Here is a 19181-nt window from a genome sequence, read left to right as displayed (position 1 = left end):
CATTTTCTTTGTTGATGCTACTATTTCATAAGCCCAAAACTTACTTGCTAGTGAGTGCTATTTTCCTTTTTTTCTCTAACAGTTTGACTATTATACCTCATTTTCCATCCCTGGTTAATGAACCTTCAGCAACAAGAGAGGTAACAAATGAAAATACAGATTGTACCTGCATTGTATCAGCACTTGCAAGTTACTAGGATCACTTGCTATTCAAAAGAAAATTCAGAATAAATACCAGCTTGTACAAAACAACAGCATTTTTATACAATCAGCAGCAGTTGGGCAATGCTATTTTCACAAGATTATGAAGTTCAGCCAACCCAGCCTGCCTGGCTTTCAGTGCAGTTACAGCTAAAGAAAAGCTTGAGATATTGTGGTGCTGCCCCATACCTAATAGCACTGGCTGGATTCCTGCTCATCTAAGTGGGACATCCTGTAAATGTATGGCTTCCAAAATTTAATAATTAAACCCCCCACCACCTGGTTACAGAAATTAAAGTCTCATCACTGCTAAGGCAGAGCATTTTCACACAAGTGAAAAGGGATAAGTTAGATTCACGCCGCACCAAACACGATGACAAATGTATCAGCACTCCACCTGGATATAATAATTTTATTAAGTTAAGCTTATAAAACATAGCTCATTATATAGACAAAAAAAAAAAAAAAAAAAAAAAAAGCCATGCACTGTTACTGCTTGAATTTTCACTTCTGCATCTCCACACCTGCATTCCAGACTATAACTGATACTTTACCTGAGAAATTCTAGTTTGAGTAAATTTGAGGCTTTGCCCTATGAAGACCAAATTTATAATTGTGGAAAAAAACCCTGTCTACATCAAGTACAGAGGAAGCAGTATTTAGTCCAAAACCCCAGGGTCTGGGGGCTGTGGGAGAATGCAGAACTGTGCCAGAGGTACCTGTCTGCAGAGGAGCCAACTCCTCCTGCACCACCTCCATGCTGGGATTCAGCATCTCCTCACACAACCCACCAGCACTGCACCCAAAGCAGGTTTGTCACATCCCCTGATCCCACATGTCACATAGCACAACATAAAGAGACAGCAGATTGATCTTCCTAGCCGAGGGAATCTCTCCTTAAACAATGTAAAACCATCACTATGTGGGAAAATCTCTGGTGAAGTGAATAGAGCACATCTGGGTCCTTGGCTGGCATCACCAAGACAAAATTCAAGATTGTCGTTACCAATAAAAGTGAATTCCTAAAGAATTCCTCAAGAATTTTCCAGAATTTCTATGAAGTTACAACAGTAGATTTTTAATTTGAGGGAGTAAAAGAAAAAGAAGCAACTTACAGTTGTCTTGTAAAAACAAGCAAGTGCCTCATGAACAGGGTTCTGAGTCACATAACCAGCTGAGTCTTCTCGTGTTGGCTAATCAATCCTGATTTCAAAACTGGAAGAAAGAAAGAAGATAATTAGACTTGACAAACCCCAGAGAATTAAGCAAATTAATAGAACAAACAAGGATTGATCTAAAGGATGCCCCACAGGAGAAAGGGATCCAAGAGCAAACATCCAGTGTCATAAATAGTTAGGGACATTTTGCAGTAAAATCAAGTGATTAAAAAGTTCCAACTCTGTGGCCAAAGATGTGAATTAAAGGCTTGAAAATACAGTCCCAACGATATCTCTTCTTACCCATTTATCAGAGCTGTAGCCCTCTGGCCTCTCATATTTGTAACTAAACATGATTTTTAATGTTTTTGGAGACTGAAATCTCCATGTGTGTTGTGTTTGTGTGAGAGGGAAAGGCCAGCAGAGAGGGCAGGAGCAGAGGGGAGACATTCCCCTGGTTTTCCTTGCATGACATAAGAACTTGGAATGGAATAATTGAGAGGTCTTAAGGTCAGCACAGAGATGTCATGGTGCATAAGTGACATTCTGGTTGGTTTCATAAGAGATGCTCGGGAGGGAGCAGGGAATGACAGGCAAGGAGAGGCCCTCCTTGGGCAGGATGTGGGAACACAGCCCCACTACACTATAAGGACAGACAAAAATAAATGTATTTTTCATGTTTTGGTACTAAAAGAGAACTGTGGTGCTCGAGCATGATGCCACGTCTGACCCAAGCACAGAATTACATTTGGTTCCTCTGCTGTCAAACCACAGCATCTGGCAGAGCCAGAGGGGCACTCCTGGGAGAGCAAACATCCACTTCTGACTTGTAAGTTCCAGCTAATGATCAATTCATCACACCCCTGAGTAAATCATGTTTGGATTCAGCTTGCAAAAACTGGATTGTTTAAGGCCCTTTGAACACCATGTGAAAACATCTTTCATTATAAATGAGGATTTCCCTGCAGACACCAGGAGGACCACATCTCCTTCATCTTGGATTAGCAGAAAGGAGTGAGCTTCCCCATGCTCCTGGCACCAAGTGTCAGCTCTGCCAGTTTGGCACATCATGGGCTTTATTCAGTATCCACCTTGTGCCCAAATGAACATTTAAACTATCCAAACACATTTAAGTTCCATATTGCTGGCATTCGTAGGACTTGTTTGAGGTATAGCAACATCCCTTAAATGTTCTTACTCAAACTTAGGTCAGTTCTGTTTGTATAATTTATCTGGGACTTCCAGGACGTGGGCACCATTCCTCTGTAAACTGCATTTCAAATGTATTGTGAAGGTTAATGCATAACACAGTGTTCCAGGGCCACAGAACATCTCCAGGCTTCCTCTCCCCTCATGTCTGTGGAAATCAGGGGGAGCTGGGGGATGGAAAGATGGAGCAGCCCAAGGGAGAAGCACTCGGAGGTGCTGGTGGGTGAGAGGCTGGACCCCAAATTCCCTGTCCTGAGCCCAGCAAAGGCAGCAGGGGAGGGGATTCCACCTTCTGCCCCTCAGGTGGGAGCCACCTGCAGAGCTGCCCCAGCACAGGAGGGAGCTGCAGAGCCCAGGGGAGGCACCAGCAGGAGCAGAGGATGGAGCAGCTCTGCTGGCAGGAGAGGCTGGCACAGCTGGCATCACTCACCCGGGCAGGAGAAGCTTTGGGGTGAGCTCAGGGTGGCCTTGCGGGGCTGCAGGAATGATGGAGAGAGATGAATTACAAGTGACAGGACACAGGGAATGGCTTCACACTGGCAGGGCAGGGTTAGATGGGACATTAGGAAAATAAATCTTCCCAGTGAGGGTGCTGAGGCCCTGGCACAGGTGCCCAGAGCAGCTGTGGCTGCCCCTGGATCCCTGGCAGTGCCCAGGGCCAGGCTGGACAGGGCTGGGAGCAGCCTGGGACACTGAGAGGTGTCCCTGCCATGGCAGGGGTGGAATGGGGTGATTTTTAAGGTCCCTTCCAACCCAATCCAGACTCTGATGTGACTCTGAGATATTTAATGCTGAGGTATGCACAGCCTTGCACTGCCCCAATGCAAGGCACTGACAGTGGAGGAAGAACACCCTGAACCTGCCTGCTAAAAAAAGGAACCTTTGTAGGATCCAGTCTGGACTTCCAGTCTCAAGACCTTGTCTACCAAAGAAAACATGACTTTTGGGACAGGTTTCTAACCAAATATTTATTATCAGGCTGTACCACCAGGTGGCAAGATTGCAAAATAAAGGAATTTTTAAAATTGTTCCTATAATCCATTCAGTCAGGGCTGCTTCAAGGACACCTGGCTGGGCCATGGTCATTGTTTTGGGAGGAATTGGGCAAGTATTTAACATGTACCCAGATGGGTCTGTAGAATAAAGTTCTTTAACTTTTTTCTGTCACTCCTCATGTAGTCAACAGTCAAATGCAAGACGAGATTGCCAGCACATGAAACAGGAAATTCTGGCCACCAGCTGCACTTCTTTGAAGAACTTGATTTTCCCACTGTTTTCATCCTGCTCCCTCTTTCCCTGATAACCAGTTTAACCTTTTCAAAAGAGCCTAAAACCTGACATGACTGCAGGGAACCACATAATAAATGGGAATACAACTCAGGAAGATTAATAAAATTACTTTGCAAAGGGGGAGTAAAGACTTTACACAGAGTGTACTTACAATCTTTTGGATAATTTTTTCCCATATATTTTCATTTCTCAGGTTATATCCCAACTATCTGTAAACCAAGACACAGTTCTAAGTTCTACACTAAAGATGTGCCATGGACACATGAGCTCAGTTTAAAGGGCTGAATTTTATAGTATGTTCTTTTAATTCAAAATCTAGGGAAAATATAAATCTCCAGGAACGACTTGGGAAACTCCCTCTCTAATGTCTCGCCCTAGATCACAAAGACACCATGTGAGCACCCATTCCACATCATTGGATTTATTTATATCTATACACACAGATATATGGCTAAATAACAGGACATAAAATATTAGTAAAGCTAATACTGGTAACCAGACCAAGCTGGTAAGAAACTCTACCTGACCCTGAGATATACAACACAAAAGAAACAATTATTCCAGAAATAGTTTAGGGACTTTTTCCTTCCATTTGTAGCATTGCACCTGCTCCGTAACACACAGCTACACTTCACAGATGCTTAAAATATTGTCATTATCCCTGGAGCCAGAAGAAATTAGGTAGGTGTAAAATAATCAGAATGTCAAGCACATTAAATGTCAAGCATAAATAAGAACCAAAATTGGAATCTCTCAAAGATGCTGGTACTCCCACAGTTGGGCAAAAAATGTTAACTTCAATAACTGCCACCATTTGGGACTTGTATTATTATACAAACCACAAAAATCTCTGCCTTAATGGCATCAGCTTGAAAAATGATTTGGCATTAGAAAGTAGAAGTAAATGTTACCCAGAACATCAAGAAAACTTCCTGCTCCAAAATAGATTTTTATTTGAGATTCTTCAATTCAAACACTCCAGGGTATTGAAATAAAAAAGATAAATAAAAAATCCAAAAGGCTTTGCAGGAGAAGGGACAGATGAGTAATACAGGAACCTGTGTTACATGAGATAGCACCAAAAATATAAACTGCAAAATAAACTGCCGAGTTATGTTCCTTCAACCAATAAAACAAAATAACTTGTTCAATCAACTTTTAATTCCATAGTCCAATCATTATGAAAATTAAAACAAATCACTTTTTCCCCAGTGAATATGTACTAACTAAACATTTTAAAGTGAAGATACCTAAAAACTGAATTAGATTGGAAATTCTTTCAAGAGAGATTTGCTTTAATCTAACTGCATACCATCCCAGCATAAGTCAAGTCCAGAAATCTAAACTGCAGTTAACTAAAATTTAGCTTGAAAAAAAATATTAAAACCCACAAGGAACATTATGGCATGCTTAGAGTAACACATATTCTGAAATGTCCAATGAAATCCACACAAATGTTTTGAGGGTTTTTTTGTCTGGAATCAATATCTCCTTTTCTTTCCACATTACCTATTTAACTTTCTATTTGAAGTGCACGACCAAAGCAGATTTACAGGAGATTCAGAGCTTGGGAATGGCTTTGCTTTGAGGGCTTCAGCTGAGAAATGCCCTGGAGAATGTCTGTAGCCCTGGAGAAGCCATGAACCCACCACAGAGATGTTCCCATGGTCAGAACACGCCATAACAAACTCACAAAATCCTCACAAAACACTTGATTATTTAAATGTTCACGTGGAAGAGATTCACACTCTTGGACAGAGGCAGGATGGAAACGTTTCTCATCTCTGCTCATCCTTGCAGCCATGGGGCAAGAGCTGGAACAGAATCAATGGACAGACAAGTGGATCAAGAAAATCAAGAGGTCAGCAGAGCATTTGGCCTCAGCCAGAGGAATCAGCCCAAAGGACATTGCTCTCATCTGCAGCAAGAGCATCAATGCTAAACCACCTCCTCAGAACCACGCTCTGCAGGAGGAGAAACATCCCAGGGAGCTGAGCTTTAAAACTCCAATCTTCCTGTAAAGCTCCAGAATACACGTCACACCTCTACCAGCACGTGCTGTGCTGTGCTTCAGAATTCTGGAGCCTGAGAGAAAACACTCAAACTCACAAACGTATCCAATTTTACAATGAATTGATAGAATTAGGGCAAGAGAGACTTACTGCCCTGCTTTAAGGAATAAAGGCTCTCTGCACTGTTTAGGACTTGTTAACGTGCAGTGCTAGGATTACCATGCCAGCTTAAGCCTCTGCTTCAAATCCCAAACTAACAAGAAAATACAAAGTATAAAGATATTAATAACTGGAGTTTAAATGATATTAAAGGTTTTGTTGGCTTTCTTCTTTGCCTTATTAAATAGAAAAAACAATCCAAAATTTTATAAATAAAATGAGACAGTGCCATATAGGTGAGCACTCTTCCTTAAGGTCTTCATGAAAATAACATTTCCTCTTCCTAGAGAGTACTGTGATCCAGCCACAGACTCAGGCAACAGAAGTACACATTCACATTTCAAAAAAAAATAATAAAATCAAATCCTCTTCACATTCAAGAACACTCTCTAAAACACTTACTCTATAAAAAGAAATCCGAGAGAGTACATAGACCTGATTTATTTCAGGAGTCAAACAAAAATAACAAGAGTGCCACCTATCCTTCATTAGGAATAACAGAACTTCCTGTGGACTGGCCTTGCTGCTAAAAACCCTGCACAAGAAAACCTGACAGCTAAGAACATATAAAAATCTCCATCTGGGCAGAAACTTGGAGGGGAAATTCAAAGGAGTGTTGCATGGAAAAGCAGGATTAAAAAGAAATACAGGAGGAAGAGGAGGACTTGGGGAAAATAAATCTGTTAGGTGTCAAAAGGATAAAATCCAAAATATTAAACCCAGGGAAACTCAAGATGTTTTAAAGCTTGAGGCCACATTTTGGGTTTCAGTAATGACTTTATGAAAGTAAGTTTGTGTGTAACATGCAAGGAGCAAACTTGGTCTAGAGGAAGCTGCTGTACAGAGGCAGAGGGAATGTTTATCCACTGCAGAGAGCTGGAGCAGCAGAAAGTGGTGGGAGGGTCATTATTTTATCTTTCTTTAAGTTATAGCCGGTATATAAGTATTATATAGTATATTATATAGTAATATATTCTATATATTGCTCATACAGATGAGCAATCCCAGCATCTATACCAGGAAAATAAAAAGACATTATTGCACCTAGTGATAAACACATAAATATCTTTATTATATAAAATAGTTATAAATAAATATAAATATATACCTATATAAATATAAATTATATATTTATAGAAATATAGATATATATGTATATATTATTTTATGTGTGTTAATAATTTATTTAATTACATATATATAAATACTATATATTTATAAATATGAATATGTATATGTAAATATATAAATAGGCATGATAGATAAATCTATTTTATTAATAAAAAAGGAGAAAAGTTTTCCTTTTTGGTAAAGGGAAGTCATGGCTCACAACCTGCTACATGTGATGAGCAAAAATCCATGTATTTGCATCTATTAAAATCCAATAGATATTTGTAGGCTTTCCAAACTGCCTCCCACAAAGGGAGTCACATGAAAACTAAGCCACTATGAGATAATACAGAAGGCCTTTGCTTTTCAGAAAAATCTGGTGACAATAAGAGGACCAAAGCTCAGTTGTCCTTGCAGTGGACAGCACAGAGCTCTCCAGGGAATGGGACATGGAAAAGGATCAGCAGCAGAGCCACGGGAAGGGGCAAAGTTCCTCCTGAACAGTGAGGAGGGGCAGCCATGGAGAAGAGTGAAAAGACCTTTCCATCTGCAGCTGAACATTAAGGCAGGAGATGAATTTCAAGAAAAAAACAAACCCTGCATTTACTGCTCAAATAGGGGAGCTCTGAGCTGATCCCCTCCCCAGAGAAGTGAGGCTGGGATAAAGTAATGACATAAAACATGGCCTTATGGGACAACATCCCTCCCATTTTCACACAATCACACAGGACAAAAAACAGCCAAATATTTGTCACCTCTCCTTTGGAGACAGCCTGGAGAAGCTCCAGGGAGAGCTGAGAGCCACTTCCAGTGCCTAAAGGAGAGCTGGGGAGGGACTGGGGACAAGAGGGAATGGCAGAGGACAAAGTGAAATTGGATATTGGGAGGGAATCCCTGGTATAAGGGTGGCCAGGCCCCGGCACAGGTGCCCAGAGCAGCTGTGGCTGCCCCTGGATCCCTGGAAGTGTCCAAGGCCAGGCTGGACAGGGCTTGGAGCAGCCTGGGATGGTGGATGGTGGAGTGAGATGATCTTTAAGGTCCCTCCTGACCCCAGCCATTCCTAATGCACAACCCACTGCCTGTAGGTTGGTCAGAAATCTCTTGATGATGAAGCAGTATTTTTCAAATCAAGTGGACAGCCAATGCTGACAGCTAAACAGTCATCTGCACTAAATTTCCCAGGAAATTGAGGTGTGAGACACCAAGCTCCAGGAAGCATTGCTTGCCAAGCAGATCTTCCTCGGGGACATGATTTACAGGATAAACAAAAATGCAGTGTCGTGTTGGAAAGTAATGGAGGTTACCTCAAACCTGTCAAAATTCACAACTTCAACCTCCCCTAAAGTATTGCAACTGCTTTACCGTAGGAAAAAGGTGGGAAAGAGTCCAAATGAGTACTGCAACCTCTCCAAAGAACACAATGTGAACTCAAATAAAGATCATTCCATCAAGTTCCCCAGCAGAAGCTCCATGGTGAGAAGTCCTTATGGATTGATTTACACATAAAACAGCGAATGATGGATTATCTATTGAGGGGGCTTTGCTCCAGTGGTTTATACAATACCAGTCCCTAAGTATAATTACAGCTATATAATCAATCAGGGACTGCATGTTATTTTACTCTTGTACAGCTCTGTTTGGAATCACATCCAAGACATTTAAAATTGTAATCCAGTTACAGCTTAAAAAAAATCTGCTGTATGGTCTCATCAGAGAAGTTTCAGAAGGATGCTATTAATAAGTATTGAGACAAATACAAAGAATGTCAAAAAAGTAGAAGTGTGAAAAATATTTCCCATTAACATGTGCATATGGTCTCACTCAAAACAAAATTTCTTGCAAGAAACATGTTTATATAACAATATTAAGTTGTTACATTACCAAACTGCCTATAAGTTTATAATGGGGCCATTTTGATTTAGGCACCGTAAAAATTTCACCTGGAAGGCAAAAGTTTCAAATGTATATGAAAATAATGGAAGTAAAGTCCCGGAGGAAAACTATTTGAAAGAAAAATGATAAAGACAAAAGAAACAAAGCGTTGTTTCTGAGCTCCTAACGGATGCCAACAGCCCAAGGAAAGAGGAGGGAGATTGGGATTCGGCCTCTACCTCACACAAAGATGTTTAAGACAGTTCCAATTATTGCTGCCAGTGCAGTTAATCTTAAACTCTTTCTCCAAACTTCCAGTTTTAAGTGGTTTTAAGAAGCCCATCAAGCAGCAGGGGCCACCCGTCCCCAGGCATTTTTTGAGCACCCAAGTCCTTGTCAACCTTACCAAAGCATTATTTGAGTAGCCAGCTGCAACAGGATTTTTAAGCAAATTTTAATCCAGCTCCATGCTTGGATGAAATAAACAATTTGTATAGAAGATTCTGTTGCAAATGTCAATTTTTTTTCTTGGCATTTACTTGCTTTTGGGATCTGGATTAGCCTTCATGCTCACCAGGACCGAAGCGGAACTGATACGTGATAATGCTAAAAACGTAATAATGCAGGAATTTCTATGTATGAGCATTAACAGGCGAGATTCACCCGAGGAAATGACCCAAACTCTGTGAGTTTAACACTTCTCACTGCACCAAAGGAGAGACCAACACAGGCCTGGTATGAGTCTCCCCATCCTGTGAAAGTTGGGAGTTCCTTCTGATGGAGGAACAAAACTCCCAGAGCAGGCAGGACACAGCTGGGCTGGCTGGGTGGGGACCAGGCACAGGGCACCCAGAGAAGCTGTGGCTGTCCCTGGATCCCTGGAAGTGTCCAAGGCCAGTTGGACAGGGCTTGGAGGACCCTGAGATGGTGGAAGGTGTCTCTGCCCATGGATGGGGTGGGTCTGGATGAGCTTTAATGTCCCTCCCAAGCCAGGGAAGCTCAGGGGTTTTTAAAGGCACCTCCCTGCTTGGACAGGTAAACCCCAGAACCACGTGCACATGCTGGTGTTTACAGCCCTGCCCTGAGGTGCTAACCCAGCTTTGTAGCAGTGTAATTCTGCAGTTTGTGGCAATTAAGGAGAGAGCAGGTGGGAAAATGAGACAACGGCTCGGTAGCAGGAATGTTCTTGGAGCTGTGGATTGGAGGAAGCACAATGGCACACCCACGCTGCTCAGGGCAGAGTGACACTTGTCTTTGGGGAGGCAGGGATGCTGAAAGAAAAGTCAAAGAGAGAAAACTCTTCAGGAGGAAAAGCTGATGCATGAAGCCTCCCAGCAGGCGCTCAGTGGTGGGAGAAAGACGTGTGCTCTCAGCATTGTCCTCTACCACGGGTAAATTAGATTCAAGAGTATTTTTTGTTATTTTCCAAGATCGAGGGGATAAACATGAAACCAGTGCAACAACTTGTTACTCAGGGAAACAAAAGGGGTACATTTGTCAGCAGCTATACATGTACATTATCATTTCAGAAGTGACACACTCAATATGGATTATTATGCTGGGAAGGAGCAGCACCATCCTGCAGCACCATCCATATTGAAGCTTTGCAGGAGGGCATCTGAGTAACTGCAGTCAAAAAAACATAAGGAAAAATCCAAACCCATTATATTCAGTTATACTTGTTTGTGACATTAAATATTTACTCTTTGCTCTCTGATTTGAAAATATCAGATGCAATGCTTTTTGCTCCTTATCTAGCAAATACATAAGAATAAAAATAGTTAAGATAAATCCCTCGATAGCACCCAGAGCAGCTAAAGAAAGAGGACAGACTCTCCATATATAAAAGAAGAAGCAGGCACTGAGTTCAAAACTCCTCATCTCCCTCCAACTCCAAGTCAAGTGAACTGAAAAGGCCACTGAGAGGAGGGAGTCCCACACAAGTTGATTCACTCAGTGGATTGCAGGAAGTGTTTGACACCATTTCCCTGGAAAAGCAGGGCACTCTCCCAGCCCTGAGCAGCAGCATCCTCCCAAAGAGCCAAGAGCTCTCTCACCCTCACATAGCCCAGAGTCACCCTGGTTGTGGTGCTTTTCCAGGGTTTGTCACCCTGGGTGCCTAAAGCAGCACATCCTGGATGCTGCAGCACCAGCAGTCTGTGAATAAATGTGATGGATGAGTTTAAAAGGTTCTCTGCAAAGCTTCCTTGAGACCAAGGCAATTTTCATTGTCTCCTCCCTCTTTGCAGCCATTTCTGTGTGCTCTGCAACTCTGCAACCCTTCTTTCCCTCACACGATTTCCCAAAGTCACCAATAAAGCACAAACTGCTCAGTGAGCTGCTGCAGACTGCTGAATGATGGCCTTGCACAAAGCTCATCAGCCTGACTTGGATATTGCAATCACCAATAATAATTTAGATATTTCATGCAAAATGCCATCCTATTCGCCTCTCAGAATTACCAAACTTCAAAATCTCCTTCCTAAGCCCATCTGAATCAGTCAGAAATAATGGGTTCATTTCTTTCCAATTAATTCAACCTGGCTTAGGAAAAAACCCACAAATTTTATTTGCCTCTGAAACAGTGGCAGTTCCAGATTTCTAGTACTTGAAAGAGTCTCTGTACAAGTAATAATACTTTCCCAAATGTCTATTCCTTTCAAATTAGCACCTAAAATTAAAAAAACATTTTCCATATCCTGCAGGATTTCCTTATCTGCTTAACTCCTCAAGGGTTTGCTGTAAATGAGGTGAAGAAATCTAATAATGGGGCATATGAAAAAATAACCCTCCTGATCTTGTTCCAGGAAGAAAAGACTTTTAAAAGGTACATGCAAGGTACAAAAAGGCAGACAGAGAGCAGCAGCAGAGGTGTGCCAGTTCTCCCAGGCAGGACACAGCCCAGAGCTGTGCTCGGGGCAGCTCTGCGTGCAGGGAGCAGCCAGGGAGATCCCCAAACCATCAGGTTAAGTTTATCCCCAGCTGGCACATGGAACACCCACTTGGTACAGCAAAACCAGCCAGAAACAGGCTCTGGCTGTGGCTGTGCCCTCTCCCTCCCAGCTTTGTGGGAAGCTGCAGCTGCCTGGCCAGCTCTGTCTGTGGCTGCAGAGCAGGGGGAACAACTCCAGGTGCTGCAAACTGGGATTCCCTGCCTTCTCCAGGCTGTCCATCCCTGAGCACAGCAGGGGGATATTGAGTCTCTCACAGGCAATTCCAACAGCAGTTCCAGGATGTGCTCCTAATTCTTGAAGCAATCCCATTTTTTTACAGAGGAAGTTTTGGCTGGAGTTGTCAGGCTGGCATTTCTCTGCAAAGCATTTATAGGTGGGAAGAAAAGACAGGAAGGTCATGAAGAAATTCTACTCTGGTGAAGGTACTCAGACACCAAGCAGCCATTTGGGAAGTAGAGAAAACTGAAATTAAATTGATTTTTTTTCCCTGTGAGGGTGGGCAGGCCCTGGCACAGGTGCCCAGAGCAGCTGCAGCTGACCCTGGATCCCTGGAAGTGTCCAAGGTCAGGCTGGACAGGGCTTGGAGCAACCTGGGATGCTGGAAGGTGTCCCTGCTCCATTCTAGCATTCTAGCATTCTATATACTCTATATACTGATTCTATAAACTCCCCTCCTAAGCAGGAACATCTCAATGCCAAGATTTGCCCTAGGAACAAAAATTCTGTTCAGTAGAAACCTTCTCTCATCACCATTTATTGTTCCTAAGTCCTTTCTGCTCCCAAAGTTTGGACCCAGGGAAGATGCATTTACCATAAGAGTGAAAGCTGGAGTGGAAATAGCTCTTTGTAAATGATGGCTCTGCATTACACCCTGAAAATTCTTCTTGGAAAACGACAGACAGCTCCAGCTATGGTCAGAGGCATTGGATGGATTGTGTGAATGCTGCCAAAGTGCAGAGAACTCAAAAGGTCAGGACAAAGACCCAGCAGGAAGAGAAGGAGGCAACCACATTACTCATCAATTTTCAACAAAATGAGAATTTCTAAAGTACAAATGATGCATTATTCATTTTCAGCTTAAAGATTATGCAAATACTCAGGAAAACAGGTGTAGTAATAAAAATTACTTCGCTCTTCAGACCATTAAAACAACCAAACACGGAGTTCTCTTTCACTGCTGCCTCAAGCCCCCAAGGGCTCAACTTTGCTGGCAGAGTTGTGTGGATTTAGTCCTCACTGCTTAAACCCTGCCCAGCCAAAAGCAGCCCAGCAGCCTCTTGCTGGCAGCTCTGACCATCCAGAACCACAAGTCAAGCTCTGTTCTAACCCTAACACTCACCTGAAAAGCAACCTAAAACATACATCATTTTATTCAGAAGATAGTCTTAAAATTACTGTTAAACTCATTTAATGAAAGAATTATTTTTTTAATGTGCACCTAATTTTCCCTTATCAAGGTCCTAGAGAATTATTTCAAATGATTGTACGTATGGAAGCATAGTTTATTTAAAACCAGAACAAACTTGACAAAACATTCCCACATAATTGCAAATGGCAGGAATAACCATCATGGAAAGAAAGCAAGGCTTAATTTGCTTATCAGGAAATAAAGCAACTCACCAAACATCTAAAAACACAAAAATGTGTAGGGAATGATATGAAAAAAAAATCTTAATTGAAAAATAATGGCTTGTCTGAGTTTTATTTTCTTTGCATCTTTTAAAAGGAGATTCAGACAGCTCTGCACTCACACTGAATCTAAATATAATTGCAGTAGATCATGATGGTTCTCACAGCAGAGATGACATATCAGTGGCAGGCAGACCCTGATGAGGATTAGGATAATGGGGAAGAGCAGAGCTCTCCCCTGCACAGCATTTTTCATGCACACTCTACATTCCCACAATCAAACACCACAGTCACCTTGCTGAATAATGAATAGCAAAATGAAAAGAAAATTAAGGAGCAGCAAGCAAAGGAGAGAAGATTCAAGCTGACATTTGCAATGAGGGGAAGTTCCCAGTGGCTGCTCCAGATGGCTGCAGCTATTTTGGCCAGACTACCTTGCCAGGACAGAGCTGCAGCGAGGAAAGCACAAGGGGACAGGAAGAAGGAAAGGAACAAAGGGAAAAAAACAAGCACTGAAAATGAGATTTGGAGCCTGAAGGCCACCTAACTCTGGAGCTTGAGAATAAGAGAAAGTTACAAAATAAAATAGTAACTCACAGTGACCATTTAGGAAAAGGAAAACAATTACCACTCAGGATTAGACAGAAATTTCTTTTGGCCACTGTATGGATTCATTATCTCTCCCATGCCTGGCTTTCTATAAACATAATTAAATTGACTATTTCTTATGAGTAAATCTTACATGTGCTTTAGGCTACATAAAGCATCTTGCCATCTAATTGTATTTTTCATCTGTACTTTCCCCCATCAACCTCCCTTACAGAAGTGGGAAGAAAGGAAAAGCCCTTCTGTATAGATTCATCTTTTTTTGGTTGTTTGCCTTAAGGTCCAATGCATATTCTAGCTGTCAAAAGTGATTTCCCTGCTCACTGAGCAAATATTCTCAACAAGGATTTTCTTATTTACTTCCTACTATTAAACAATGATTTTACAGACACAGGTAATAGAAATGCAGGCAGGTCAGAGTGCATCAAAGATTTAACTCTGGGCAGGAAGTCAAGTTTTATTAAATATAAACATGAAGTTTATGTAAGTGGAATACAGGGTTGCTGCAAGTTGGCTTTGGGACATAGGTGACAAAGTTGCAGCAAAATGATGAAAAGCATAACAACAGCCAGTAGGAGCCTCACATGACCCCAGTGTGTTCCTGCTGAATGGCAGGTGAATATTCCACTTCTAGAAGTCTGTTTTAAACAATGTATTAAACAATATATCAAAATATATTTAAAGAGACGAAATTAAGTCTTAAGTCCTGATGCCTGATAAAACAATTTTTTTTTGTACTCTCTAGCACTGGGCATAAGATGAGAAATAAGCCACAAAGTAAAAAAATGTCAAACAAGTGCAGAAGTGGTGTGTCTGTAAATGTAAAAACGTAAAATGTAAATGTAAAAAATGTAAAGCAAGTGCAGAAGTGTGAATCAGGTGTGTGTCTGACAGTAAGGGTGTGAGCTGTGTGCCAGTGCAGAAGGGCAGAGCTGCCAGCAGACCCAGGGATTTGTCTCCACAATGCCCAACTCAATCTCAGAAGGCTTTTCAATCTCAAACTCAAGGCTTTTCCCCAGGGCTGTATTTAGGGGCCTGAGTGGAAATGATGCCAGGGTTCTCACAAACCTGCTGGAGCCCAAACACAGCCTGGCATAAAAAAAGGGTAAAGCCTTGGGGAGCTCCTGCCAGAGCGGCTGATGTCCTGCTAAGAGGTCTCCTGGTGAGCAGGCTGATGGTGGAACAGCATTGAACAGAGCTGAAAAGCCCAGCACATCAGAATTTTAAATTATCAAAGCAGATAACAAGGAGCAGAGGATTACTGCAGAGGCGAAACTGAGTTGGAGGATATTCCTGTAAATGCAGCCAGGAGAAGCACAGTCACGTTTTCATTTAGGAATTCAAACACCTGTGGCCTTCACTAGTTCTCAGGAACCCAATACTGGATACTGGAGTATTTAGGTCCAAATAAGCACTGATTACCACTTCAAAAGTTCCTGTATTTCTTATTCTGAACACCAGCTATCAGCATCTGATGTAGCTGAATTCCATTACTTGTCACTGTGCGGGGTCCCTACTGCAAAAACCCAGCTAAACTTGATGTATTTTACAAATGCTAAATGCACACAAAAGTTAATCAAGAGAGAGGTCCTTACAAAATGTCAAAAGTTTCTTTAAAATCCTTGCAATATCTGAACAGTTGTTTTGAGTAAACTGCTAAACTGAATTAAAATTCAAGCAAGATCAGATACCAGGAAATATTATATTCCCTAAAAAGATCAAATAGAAAACTCTTAAATATTTCAGACAATAGTTTCTACGTTCATTAAGCACCATGACAAAACAATAAACCAGAATATGGAAAGCAAAGCATCAGGAGAGTTTAGGAAATTGAGGATGGAACAACATGAAGACAACTTGTCAAGCAACAGACATTTCCCTCACATGAACAAACCTCCAAACTCCATGACGTGATGCAATTTGGAAAATGTCTGGATGTCAAAAGATACCAATAAGTAGGAAATTTGGTGTTTGTTCAATGGATATAAGAGAAATGCAGGTAATACCATCCCATCACTAGGAAAATAATGGTCCAAATACAAGATCAAGGAAAGTACACACCAAACATGTATAATTCATGGCTGCTGCCAGTGTGTTGGAAATGTGAGTATAAAAACATGTCTCTCTGTTTCTTTAATTAATTAAAAATAATTAATCCATAAATAAAAGCCTGAGGGTTTTCTTTTTTTTTTTTTTTAATTAAGCCATGTCTTGGGGTAAACAATTTTAAATAGAAAACATAATCAAATCGGGTTTGTCAAAAGAATTGTAAGATATCTGTGTTAAAAAATGAAAAATAACAAAGCTTCATTTTTTCATTATTATCAGAAAACATGAAATGGATACTACAGAAGAAGAAAAAGATGCTCCCTGACCGAAAAAAGAATTATTAGGATTATTAAAAGAATCCAAATTTTTACAGAAAACAATCTTTTGCAATTAAAGTCCAGCATGTAGTCTAGAGCCCATGGATAAGATAAGAGAGGATCTGAAATAAGAAAAAGATACAGGACAATACAAGACAAGGTCCAAGCTTTCAATGCAAAAACAAGTAAACTTCTGATTTCCAATATTGTCAAGATTTTCTGATGATTAGGAAAGCTACAGACCTTCCATGGCTCTTGCTCCTGAGGACACACAGCTCTGCACTCTGCTGCAACAGCAGCAAGAGCCCAAATAAATTAAGTCAAGCTAAGTTAAAAGTTCAGCCAGAGAAGAATGCCAGTAATGAGAAGGCACTGAGAAGGGACCATGAATGGAGAATGGGTACACAACAGAGAGGGGAAGAAATCAAGAAACCCCTTCTGTGACTGGCTGAGCTAATGAAGCCTCGCTCGCTTCTCTGCTGTCTAATTGTATGCAAGATTAAAATGGAGCTTTCTTCCCAAATTAGTGACGTCTCAGGAGATCTTGTTCCCCAGCAGCTCTTTGGTATTCAGCAGGGATCATCAGCCTTTTCCTTAGGGCTTGCTTTCCCCTCAGCCTGGTCATCTGCTTTCCCTGCTGGCAGGAGCTCCCTGTTTTCTGTCCCCACCTGCCTGCCAAATAGACTCACACTGGCCCAAGGACTCAAGAATTATTGAAGTGGAGGAGGGGAAAAAAAGGGATGAATGTTGAGACACACCAAGAGATTTGGTCCGAATGTTTCCAAGGGGAGCTACTGCCAAATCCTTGCAGCTCCTCCTCAGTCACTTCAGCTCCTCGCTTTGCATTTTCCCCTCTCCTACCCCCACTCAGAAGCACCAAGTCAGGAGAAGAAATCTAGGTTTTGGGGAATGAATCACCTTCTCAACACTTCTCTTCATGAGACTCTTTCCTCTTTGGAAACCCAGCAAGAAATCATACATATGCAACAGAAAACCCAACCAAGTGAATTTATTTTAAGCCCAGGAAAAGGGAATTAAAAGACAAATACTTTGCAGGAGTTAAACCTGAGCCATTTGCTGATTATTAGCAATGAGGACAAAGAAGGCAAATGGTCACAACAAACTTGTCAAACCTTCCCAGCACCTCCTCGTGGGGGAAGCTACCCTACTTTCCAGAGCAGTTTTCCTCAGACTCATCACTTTCTGCTAACAGATGGGAAGCTGAAGATAGAAAGAGGCATAGTTTATGCCTAGTACCAAGAGGAGGGAAAAAAATTATCTCAGCAGGAGATTCTTTTAAAAAAAAAAAAAAAATCAGCAACTGTCCTTCTCTTTAGAAACCAGGGAAGGGAGAAGTGTTGAAGACAAAGGATCACAGACTTTTCCTAGTGCTGCCCATGTTCTGAATGCCAAGCCCAGCTCCTCCAGCCGCTTCTGCTCTCCTTGCTCCTTTGCCTAATCACCCATCAGTGCTCACATAAGAGCAGTAGGAGAAAAAAAGCTCCTTCAGAAGTCTGACATAAAGAGTTCTATGATGAAAAAGGCTTCCTCATACTCTATAAATTGGAAATACATTTTTTCTGTAAAACCCAGAACATTTCAGCTCATCCTTAATCCTGAATTTCTGTCTGGATTAGTTTCTTCACCAAGTAGTCAAGATTTCCCTAACTCAGAGATGGCAAAACACTCGGTAATAATCCAGCAGCAGGACAAAGCCTGGGATACACACTGAAATATTGTACAGTGAAATGCTGGGATGTACATTAAAATAGACTCTCTGATGCAAATTGGAGTTTATAGTTTGCCCTTGAGACCTACAGATTTCCTGAAATTGTGATGATACAGTAAGAATGTCACTGGTCTTAGGTCACTTAATGTTTTCTTCCTTTGCACCACTATGGACACGTAAGAACATTTATCAGTAGTGGTATTAAATAGGAAAAAAACCTCAAACACCATCCCCACAACAAATTAAGCTGAACTAAACATTTTCAGATTGTGATACATCAATACTCAAGGGGGGAAAGACCCTACACTAATTCAGCAAGCTTACCTAGTGCTGGAAAGGACAAAGTGTTAACAAATTTTAGCATCATTTGTCATCATTTTCTAGATGCCAGGCACAGGCTCCACATAGATTTGCATGTGTTTGTGCATGAATGTGTGCCCTTTTGTGTGGTTACATTAAAATGCACACACATTTTGGGGACAGTGTCACCAGGAGCATTAAAACCTTATTACCTGCACACAACTTTAAATTCAGATTGGAACCTAAACCAAAGATTTTGGGAGTGATTCTTTGGTTTTCCTGTCAGTGATTTACCAACTAAATTGAGCAGGAAAGGGCTGGTTTGCTGCAGTGCCAACGTTCATTGTGGAACATGAGTCTTGCCCAAACCCTCAGCAGCTCAGGGCAGAAGGAACAGCATTTGCACAATATTGATTTTCAATTTTTTTAGATTTCTATCCTGTTTGGATGCTGAGGGCCTGGCACAGAGTGCCCAGAGCAGCAGTGGCTGTCCCTGGATCACTGGACGTGCCCAAGGCCAGGCTGGACACTGGGACTTGGAGCAGCCTGGGACTGTGGAAGGTGTGTCCCTGCCATGGTAGGATGTA

At 41.6% G+C, this 19181-nt stretch overlaps 1 protein-coding gene across 5 annotated transcripts in view; it reads right to left on the bottom strand.

The window, feature by feature from the left end:
* Positions 1-19181, bottom strand: part of ATP2B2 (ATPase plasma membrane Ca2+ transporting 2) — a 399432-nt gene that overhangs the window by 258963 nt on the left and 121288 nt on the right. For all 5 annotated transcript variants that reach the window (XM_072934741.1, XM_032750663.3, XM_072934737.1 and 2 more), the window contains one exon: positions 1317-1416. The gene's annotated coding sequence lies outside the window, so the exon portion shown is untranslated. The remainder of the gene's footprint in view (positions 1-1316; positions 1417-19181) is intronic.

This window comes from Taeniopygia guttata, chromosome 12 (genome assembly GCF_048771995.1).
Source record: "Taeniopygia guttata chromosome 12, bTaeGut7.mat, whole genome shotgun sequence".
Taxonomy (NCBI): domain Eukaryota; kingdom Metazoa; phylum Chordata; class Aves; order Passeriformes; family Estrildidae; genus Taeniopygia; species Taeniopygia guttata.
Note: the sequence above shows the minus strand (reverse complement) of the source record. Positions and strands in the feature narration are given on the sequence as shown.